A 10,480-nucleotide genomic window follows, 5' to 3' on the forward strand; every position below is an offset into this window, starting at 1 on the left:
ACTCTTCCAACATTGCTCGCACCGTAGCGGCACCTCTCATGATGCCTATTTGACGGGGACTGTCATGGGAGGAGATACGGGGAGGGGGAGAGGGAGAGGGAGGGCGGGAGTGAGAAGGGGAGAGAGGGAGAAGGAGAGAGAGAGAGAGAGGCTTGTTGCAAAGGGGGTGAGGAAGTCGTCGGTCTTGCTGCGGTCAAGGAGGAAACCGTGGTGGCGGCTTGTTGTTAGGAGCGGCACGGTGAGACACCATGGAACAAGGAAAGTGGGATAAGGTTGCTTCTGGGAGAGATAGTATTTTTGAAGTACAGACGCAATCCCTCATACATACGCGCATGCACTCACCCCTATAAATGCACACACGCACACCCTACCCCTATGAGCACCTCCGAGAGACTGAGCCGGCATATCATCTTGAGATTTACGAAGTCATCATAGGCGCCTCATCGTCGACGGGAACATCTCCTCCCACTGAAATCGCATCGCCAGAAATCCTGAAATAGAGGAATAATGCGAGCACCGGGACTTGAACCCTGGTGGGCTGGGGATACCACTGCCCTCTAACCATCCAACCACAGGTTGGTTCGCTTCTGGGAGAGATAGTTGACAACGAGGAAATAGACTTTGGGAAAGATGGCGCGATATTCCTGGAGGAGCTAAAGAGATAAGATTGAGAAATGTGTGTGGGGCCACCGGAGCACACTGCGGATAGCGACGGCAGCCGAAAGCGCACATGTTATCAACTGTCGGAACGTTAGTGTTTCCCAATTAATTTTTTTTGAGGGGGATGTCTCCCAATTAGGGCTTGTTCGGTTGGAGGGAATTTGAAGGGAAATGGAGTGGGTTGGGAAGGACTAAATCCCCTTATAAGTCAAACTCCCCCTCAATCCCCTTCAAACCTCTCCGGGAGAGGTTTAGCCGAACAAGGCCTTAGGTATTTTAATAATTTCTTAAATTACTTCTTACGTCCCAAAACAAGTGTATTGTAAATTTGAACTAAAGCCACGACACTTATTTTGCTTGTCCTTTATTTGTTGCCCAACTAGTTTGTTTAGTCTAAACACACACTTTATTTAATTATCATAGTCTAAATAGTAAATACATTGGGATACAATTAAGGTCCGAAGGAACGAGGAGCCATAAATGTCGTCTTAAAAAAAGTCCTAAAGTGTGCTTAGCGAGGCTATGTGCCTCAATATTAGTCTCACGTCCTTTGAAAATGGAGGTACAAGACGTGGACTGGGCTGAAGTAGATTTGATCTCCTTGACGATGCCGCCATACACGCCTCGTATTTGTAGCAACCTCTTGGCAGTCTGATGCTATTAACACATGTGAGAGAGAGAGAGAGAGAGAGAGAGAGAGGAAGAGATCTTGTGCCAATGAAATGGCTTCTCAGTAGGCTAGCGCCTCTAAAGCTGCTGGGTTAGTTATGCCAACGCATTTGATAGCCGATGCGCCCATGAACTTCCATGTTTCATCCCTCCACACAACACCGAAAGATCCTGCATTTGGATTCCTGAAAGTAGCTCCGTCTACTTTGATCTTAGCAAAACCTGCCGCCGGTGGTGTGCTGCGCAGGTGGGGTGCCCTTGCCGCTGCTGGAACTTGTGTCCCATGTGGTTTGATCTCACCGAGCTCCCTAATATAGCTACTGATAAAATGATGGGTCGCGTGAGGGGTCTGAATTGTGCTCATGTAACGCCTTTCTTCGGGCGTACTCCTTCCGTCTGAAAATACTTGTCATCAAAATGAATAAAAAGGGATGTATCTAGATGTATTTTAATTCTAGATACATCCTTTTTTGTCCATTTTGATGACAAGTATTTTCGGACGGAGGGAGTACCAGATAGCCCACAATGTCACTACGACCTTGACGAAATCATCATGTTGTAGGCTGTCAATTAATGTAAATAACCACCCTTTGGCTTCCGGTTCCCTTATGTTATCAACAGTTTCAGCAAGGTCTGGGTTCCAACGCCCATAGGCATCTCACCATATTACAGTGAAGGAGTGAGTGCTGTCATGAATCGTCCGTTCCACAAAGGCCACATGTAGACATTGTCGCCATGTTTCTGTGAGTTAGAAGATCAGCCGTGGGCAGAGATTGCTGGGCAAGCCTCCATAAGAAAAATTTAACCTTAGAAGGGACATTGGCCTTCCACATACTTGTCCATGCCTTCAACTCACTCTCCGAATTTGAAGAATCTGCTGTTTCCTCAAGCCAAGCTTCCCGGTGAGCCTTTTTTTAGGGGTTCCCGGCGAGCCTTTGTGGATACTAACATTCTTCTAAATGGATCAATTGCGCAATTAGGTAACACATACGGCCTAGTAGCACCATCGTGTCCACCGGTGCCGTTTATTACCAGCCCGGCCCACTTCCAACAAAACCCAAAGATACTCCACACAGGCGGCGGCCGGTGCGCGCGGGGGCGAGCAGGGCAGTGCCGCCGTGGCGTTCGGTTCCGGCAGCCGGCACGCGATGGCGACGCCGCTGGCCGCCCTCGCTGGAATTGAGTGATCGCCGTGTTACCGTGAGGCTGTGATCGATGTCTGCTGTGTACGGAGTACATGTTTAGTACCACATCGCCAACTTTGTCCAACGCCCCACAGCATAAAGCGCGGCGGTCGGGAGCCAGATCCACCGTGCGGCAAGCACGGTAGAAAGCAACAGCCTATTGGGCTATCATTCTCTTGAGCTACCCCGACAAGGTAATTACTCTCTCTATGATATGATTCAAAGCACCGCCCATCACTTGATGGATTATCCAGACTAACCCATGGAAGCCCGTCGTCCCTGCAGGGGCGGCCTTTTTTTTTTTGTCTGGTTTTTTCTCCCACAACCTTGTCAACCGTCCAGTTTATCATGATGCTGGTTATTTACGCCACGCTGAGGTTGCGCAGGAATTAACATTCTGCATGTTGCATTATGCAGTAGGCAAATCCTTTTGCGAAGCTATAAACACAATACATTGTCCATTCCAAAGAGAGAGAAAAGCTGAATTGTTCATATCAAAGGCCCAGCTCAGCGCACACGCCCAGGTCCCCAAATAAGAACGTGTCAACCTCCGCCAAACCGCTCATACCCTCTTCATCGCCGCACCCGAAATATGTCTGCACATCGTCCGGGAAGCTACACCGCATTGACGAATTTCTAGGCTTCGTCTCCCGCCGCTGTGTCGTCGGTGGTGGCGGTAAGGGGGGACACGACGACGAAGACAGCGAGTTGGTGCTGATCTGGGAGGCTGCCACCCGCTCCATCATCTCCTTCAACCTGGGCGCTTTCAGCAGCGGGCCGAGCGCCGACGCCGCATGAGACGTTGGACTCGCCTGGGGCGGTTGCAACCGATCATTGACACAACGAGGGGTGTTGAGACCGCCCGCGTCGTCAGCGTGGCAACAGTGATGCCACTTGATGTAGCGACTGACGTCGAAGTTGGTGACAGCATTGAGGCCGCAGTGCTCGATGGCGGCGATGTCGTACGCCATGGCTGCCTCCTCCTGCGTCACTGCCACACACAAAAAATGCATATCTCAGTGGTATTGCATGGTAACAAAAAAAAAATCGTTTCACGCAAAGAAATCCCTATGAAATCGTCGGTAACTGCCAAACGCCACGATAGATCGAGTGCCCGGTCAAATGACAAGTACCAAGGTTCCCAGCAGGGAGGCATGGAGAGGGATTGGTTGGAACGTTTTGGGCAGTGGATCAGACGTGCGCGTGCGTGACTGCGTGTGGCGTGGCAAGCGCATCCTGTTGGAATGGCGCCAAATCTCTCGTGTCACTTGTTTTTGCTTGTCGCCTCCGAGGCTTAGCTGTGCTGATGGAGCTCGTGGTTGAGGAGCCCCGAGCTCCTCTGCTCCATGGCTCCACCCACAAGGAGGGACCGTGGGGTGGGAAGCTTTTTTCATTTCGAGAAAAGTCATGGCGGTTTATGGATGTCCTGTAGTTAGATCAAGGTTTAAGATTATTATTAGTTGTAGTATGATGCAAGTGCTGACGTGTCACTTGGTGCTGCTATTTTTTTTGTGGTTAACACAGGAAGGCGCTTACGGCTCTTGCCAAATCCATCTGCTTTGGCATTCAGGACATACCTGGCATCTGTTTCTTTTCTTATGATACATCTTATCCTCAAAAGATTTTGGATTTGGCCTTATGGCATCTACAACCGGACTTAGCAACTCTGGTCCCTCAAACGCCCCGGGCCCTGTCGTGTCCACGGACATTGACAGGTCACGCCTCAAATTTTTCTTCTCACAACCGGACACCTCAATTAATATACCTCAAATTCATACAAACTCATGCAACTACGTAAACGATGCATTACACACATTGTCCAACTACTATATCAGGATATGTGATCGGACTACCAAAAATTGGCATGTTTAACCTACACGGACAAGGTCATGCACGGCTGCCCTTGCCCTTCCCGGCGCCCTTGCCGTCCTTCTCACAGAAGTAGCGGTCGAAGACCTAGTACGGATTGAGCCAGATCTGCTCATTGCCGGAGCTATCCGACCCGTCGTTGTCCTTCTTCTCCTCCTTCGGGGGGGAGGGGGGGAGGGGGAGGGGGGCAGTCTGGCCATGGCACGGACCGCCCGATTCTACTCTCGGGCGAGGGCACGTGTGTTCCTCCGCCGCCGCTTCTTTACAATGCGGGCGCTGATGGCTTCCTCCTCCGCGGCCGCCCGTGCAACCGCATCAGCCGCCTCCACTGCCACCATGTCGCCAGCGAGACGGGCCTCGGCCGCCCTCATTCCTCTTCTTCCCACGACGGGCACACCGTCCCGGGACTCATACTCCGGTTGGTCGGTGATGGGGAAAGGGAGATTGGAAGGCTCCCAAGAGGACCGCGATGATCTAGCGCCAGAGGATCCGAGCGCCCGATGCGTCGACGCAATGAACTCGCGACGGATACATCCTGCCGTGGGTCGGGCAATGTCCTCCCAAGAGTAGCGAAGTGCAATGCAGACGACCAGTGCCTTCTCCAAACCGCACAAGACGACACCCCCAATCGACGGATCTGTACTGCTCGTCGTCGGATCCGCTGCCCGCCAGGGCAGAGAAGGCCGGAGTTCGCCAGACGGAAGCTCGGGTGGCGGAGGGGAGTGGAGTGAAGTGACTAGGGTTTGGCCCGGGCACTGGATGGGGAGGAATATATGGGGTCGGGTAGGCGAGCGTGGGCTGGGTCCGACGTGGCGGACGCGCCCGAGTGCCCCATATTCGCCCTACATTTAGGCTGGATATGTGGGGTGCCGGTCAGCCTAGGCGTCTGAGACCCGTTTGAGGCGCCTGTCTGGGTCGCTTTTTTGTGACCGGCCACATCAGGCCGTCCGCTCGGGTGTATGAGAGGGTTTGAGGTGCTGGCTGTAGATGCTCTTACCCGATTGAAAAACTTGCTACCTGAGTGGGTACTGCTCCTACATACTCGTATTTCCTAAATGAATGGTGGTCTTTCTCTTTTTACCAAAATTAAACATGTTCATACGATGGGATTCGAAATTGGGTATGGTTTTAAAGTCACCTAGTTTAAACACAGAGAAGAAAATGTTTGCTAACGAGCTCGCTGAAATTCCTACACAAATCTGTTCTTTTTTCATTCATTGCTTTAGTGCATAATGATGCCCATTTACCACTGTAACCAGCAAAGTTCTAGAGCAAGTGTAAAGTGTTTGTTCTCAGATGCGATCTCGTTGTCCAATCTTTTCCTTTCCCCATCGCGAAAGCAACGGCTACAGTGAAGAACCAATCCCCTCTAGGCTCCACAGGTCAGTCCGTCGATTCACCTCCCCTATGTGTGCCATTCTGGAGGCCCATGGCAGGGGAGGGGCGGCCTTGATGCCTCAGCTCCGGCTAGTATAGTTAGGTTTTTTCCGCACTTGCAAGGTCCACGCTCGGACGGACAATGTGACTTCATCTTCGGTCTTTCGGGCTCCGATCCTTCTCGAATTTGTCAGTCAGGATGGAGTCGGAGCACCCTCGTAGATTCTTGTCGTCTCATTGGGGCAACGAGGTGTGGATTGCTCGTTGTGTGTGGGGGACCGCAAGATCTGGTGCCGGTTAGATTGATGCAAAGTTTCAACGACGATGATAGCGGCTCGATGGTGCTAGTCCTTAGAGGAAAATGCATGATTCTTTTTTCCAGGTTGTGATCGACAAGGTCAGGCCAGCTCCCAGTAGGGAAGTGGCGCGTCGATTGTTCATTCTAGCAACAGTAGTGGTTGTTCACTTAGATGTAATTTTACTATGTTTGCAGTGTTTTGTACTACTTCTGCTAAAAAAATTAGAAAAAGAATGATAAACTTTTATAAGCCGGTCTTGTTTGAAAAATAAAATAAAATAAAGGTAAAGTGTTTGTTCTAGAAAAATAGAATGAGTGCAGCATCATCAATTCTGTACTTCCCTCGTGTCTCAGAAGAGAAATGCCACAACCAATCTAATAACGACACAAGCAGGTAACTTTTGGTTGCCCATGCTGACTCAGGTAAAGAGAATATATCCCTCAACAACACGTCAGTTTACTCAACAGCTCCTATCATATTCCACTCATCCATAAAAAGTTTACGACGCGTTTGGTTTGCGCTCAGGTAACGTATTCGACTTGGGTATCGGGAAGCTCCGTCTTCAGACTATTTTTACCGAATACGAGATATGTTTGTTTCGAGCGTTCGGCTCCCGGTTTTCTAATCACCTTCAGTCCCGCCGTTTTCCGCTTCACGAGCGCATGTATCGGAAGACACCGCTACCTAATACATCGTGGGCCTACCAAACGCCGGATTCTGTTTCAGAAAGCGCTGTAATCAGAAGTCGTGACATTTCCGTCGAACCAAACGCGTCGTTAGCTCTTAAGAATGGATCAGTAACTTACCGTAGGTGCCTAGGTAGAGATACTTGTTGCCAAACACACGCCCAATCCTAGCCTCCCATTTGCCGTTGTGGTGATGCCTGCAAAAACATCTCTGAATTCATTTTTTGACGAACAACATCTCTGAATTTCACTGACACATACATACGCGCAGAGTTTTTCTTGCAAGAATCTGAAAAATGTTCAGTACAAATCTTGCAATGAAAGATCAGCTCTACCCTGCGACGCCTCTGTACTTGGACACCCCTCTTGAGAAGCCAGTGCTTTTCCTGCGTAAAAAAAGGAGAGGAACAGACAATATGTAATCATCACAAAACCATAAGGTCAGGATAAATCTTTTGTGTCATTATTACATTTTGCCACGCTGTCTGATCTGATAACAGACAGAACCACTTGCCAAAAATTGGAGTTATTTGTGTACCTCCGGAGCGAGCCGATGTACTCCTCCCTGGACTGCGCCTCATTTCTTTCAACTCTTGGCCGTAGCTAGACAGCTGCAAAATGTTCGTCAGAGTCCAATTAAGAAGTCAGGTACGTGTGCCTGCATTCTGCTAGCTCTAGGCATGCCGCTGGCGGCATCAGTGGATATCATGAGTGGAGTAGTGACTTGGATGCGGTACCGAGAAGTTGAGGACGGTGCCGCGGCCCCAGTACTTGAGCGCCGCCAGGTCGTAGGCGCGCGCCGCCGCCTCCTCGCCGCCGTACGCCCCTGCAACGACGGCCAGCTTTCATATATCTCAACGACGCCAAGACCGATCGGCCGAGGCCTTGGGACAGAGATATAGACTGAGAGAGGCTGCTCTGCTCACCGAGATAAACTTGCCTCCCTTTCTTCTTCCTCTGCGGCTCGGTCCAGGTGTTCTTCTCCCACAGGTGCGCCTCGAACCGCCCCGTCCACCGGTGCCTGCGCCAGCGCGCACGCGCGTACGTCAGTTTCTCTCCGCGCGAGGGAGAATAGAAGATGCAAGAATCGGAAACAGCACTGCGTACCGTGTGACGCCGCGGTACGAGGATGTGCGCTGGGAGGGGCGCCCCCGCCGCACGCTCCTCCGCGTCCGCTCCGGCTTCGGCCGGACGGCGTCCGAGGCGACGTTACCGGCGCCGGCGCCGCTCCGTCGTTGCTTGGCCATTGCGGGGGAGTGAGAGGTCTCGGGGCCGTGGAGGCAAGAGAGCTAGTGGCTAGTGATTAGTGAAACGAAGTTGGCCAAAAATAGGGACAGAGCGCGGGCCGGCTCGGCTCTGCCGTGGATGCGAGAGTGCCAAATGGGATGGGAAGAGGGCCGGCTGGGCTCTGCCGTGGTTTCTCTGTCTGGATTTAGCTATGGCCGCCGGCTTGGTCTCGTCTCGTCCCTAGTCACTGCGAGGCCGTGGACGCGTGGTTGCAGCAGCCACGCCGAGCCCCAAATTCCTTTTGCTGCGTGTGTTCTGAAAGTGTTTTGGAATCATCTTCAGTGGTGTGTTATCGAGCACTCCATTCATTCCCAAAATATATAGAAGTCTTAGCACTCCATCTTTTTTAAAATATAGTACTCCCTTCGTCCCAAAGTAAGTGTTTCTGATTTAGCACGAAGTTAGGACGAAGGTAGTACGTATAAAAATTTTAAATTCAAACTTCATAAATTTTGATCAAGTATATCATGAATATATTTTCATATGGTATATTGTAGATACAAATAATTTTACCTATATATAAACTTGATCAAAGTTTTGAAGGTTGACTTTCGCAAAAAGGGCTTGCTAAGTCGACTAAGTATCATTCGAATGCTCAACCGTTGAATTTTTGCATCAAGATTCATGCTGGACCGAGCACCATCCAATGGACATCGCGGCATTTTTTTCACACCGTTTGCAACATATATTTTTACCGATTGCAGCACCACCATTGCTGGTTGTAGCATGTCATCTCGCCAGTCACAAAATCCGCCCTCGTCGTTCGTAGCATGTCGTCTCAGCGGTCACAACATCCGCCATTGACGGTTATAGCATTTTGTCACACCGGGTGCAACATTAGTTGTTTTTTCTTACAAAATTATCGCAACATTTTTTGTTGCCGATTGTAGCATCTACGTGCAGCCCATAGCAATACAACTACGCTGACATCACTTGACCGAGACTTTTTTAAATCTCAATTGACTGAGTTCTAGACACACCCTCCGCAAAAACTAATGTGCACGATATTATAGAACAGATGGAGTGTTTCGTAGGGGCACGGATAATTAATTATAGAGAAAAGCATAAACTGTGCCTCACAGTGTGTCCTATAGCAAAGTAAAACCTCACAACGGTGGACTACTTGGATCGCCTACTTGCCATCGTTTTTTCTGCACCTAGCATGTTCACCCCTTTGTGCGAGTCAGCAAGAAAGACCCCCAAATCCCATCCCGAATCATGTTCCTTCCCCTCACATCATTTCATCGCCTAACACTGTCACTAGATTCACCGGTTGCCTCCCTGCTTGCGAAGGCTTGATAAAAAATGGATTGTGTTCCGCCACCTTCACACCGAGCATCACGACGGTCGTTGGTTTCTGCCGCTCTGTGTTGTCCGTCACAACCATCACCGTGTTGTGCGTTGCTACCCTCCACGTCCCCACTAGGCACGGTAATAACCCTCAATCCCCGTCACCTTTGTGGGGAGGGGCCCGACCTCCTAACCCACCGCTAAAACAACATTGATACATCGTGTTGGGCATTCACAATGGCAACCGCGTGAAAATCATGCTGAGCCATATGGTTATGGGTGACCTTCAGGATTTTAGGCATGTATTTGGCTCCATCAACTTGTATAATAGGATACCAAACCACGAAAATGCCGGTCTACACCCGTGCTCATATGCTCTTGTCAAACCACTATTTAGTTACCGAACCACCGGAAAGAAAGATCAAGAGCACGAAATAAAGTCTTGAACACCACCAAATCATGTCATGTTGAATGTTAGGCGGTAATTAATAAGACCTAGAGCCATAGATCAGCAAGACCAAAATATCATGGGCACTCCAGCTTCGGCCATGATGCCACACAAAAATGTGTTTGCTTGATTGTGAACCCTATTTTGTGCCTTATGCGTAGAATAGTCAACCTAAGGCTCACGTTGTGGGCACCCAGGGCAAGGACAATATCCTGTTTTTAGTCGGTTTTAGTGTCTTTCTCCCGTTCATTTCTCGGTGTTTTTCTTCTTCATTCTTATTTTTACCTGATCCACCTTTTTAACCCTTTTTAGATATTATATATATATATATATATATATAGATACTATTCATCATCCAGGATGCAGAATAAGTTATTCTTCACCCGAGGTAATCTTACGATCTTTTTGTTATATAATCGTTTTTAAGACTTGGACCTTCCTAAAAATGCGTAAAACAATTCAGTACATATACATGAATAATTTTTAAATACATGGTACACATTTAAAAAACTCCATAGTTTGTGAAACATGTAAGGAAATACAAAAATATAATTTTCTTTATACATGAACGTTTTTCAAATTTGCATTGCATATTTACGTATGAAAAATTTAGAGTAAAACACACTAGAGGTCCTAAAAGTATTCCAATTGTGTCAAGTAGGTCCTAAAAGTTTGAAATCGTTCACCGCGGGTCCTAAATGTGTGTATGTC

General features: G+C 49.2%; 1 pseudogene; it reads right to left on the bottom strand.

The window, feature by feature from the left end:
- Nucleotides 1-2,916: 2,916 nt before the first annotated feature.
- On the bottom strand, nucleotides 2,917-8,301 carry LOC123132308 (AP2-like ethylene-responsive transcription factor At1g16060; annotated as a pseudogene).
- Between the last annotated feature and the right edge of the window lie 2,179 nt (nucleotides 8,302-10,480).

Source organism: Triticum aestivum, chromosome 6A, assembly GCF_018294505.1.
Source record: "Triticum aestivum cultivar Chinese Spring chromosome 6A, IWGSC CS RefSeq v2.1, whole genome shotgun sequence".
Taxonomy (NCBI): Eukaryota; Viridiplantae; Streptophyta; class Magnoliopsida; order Poales; family Poaceae; genus Triticum; species Triticum aestivum.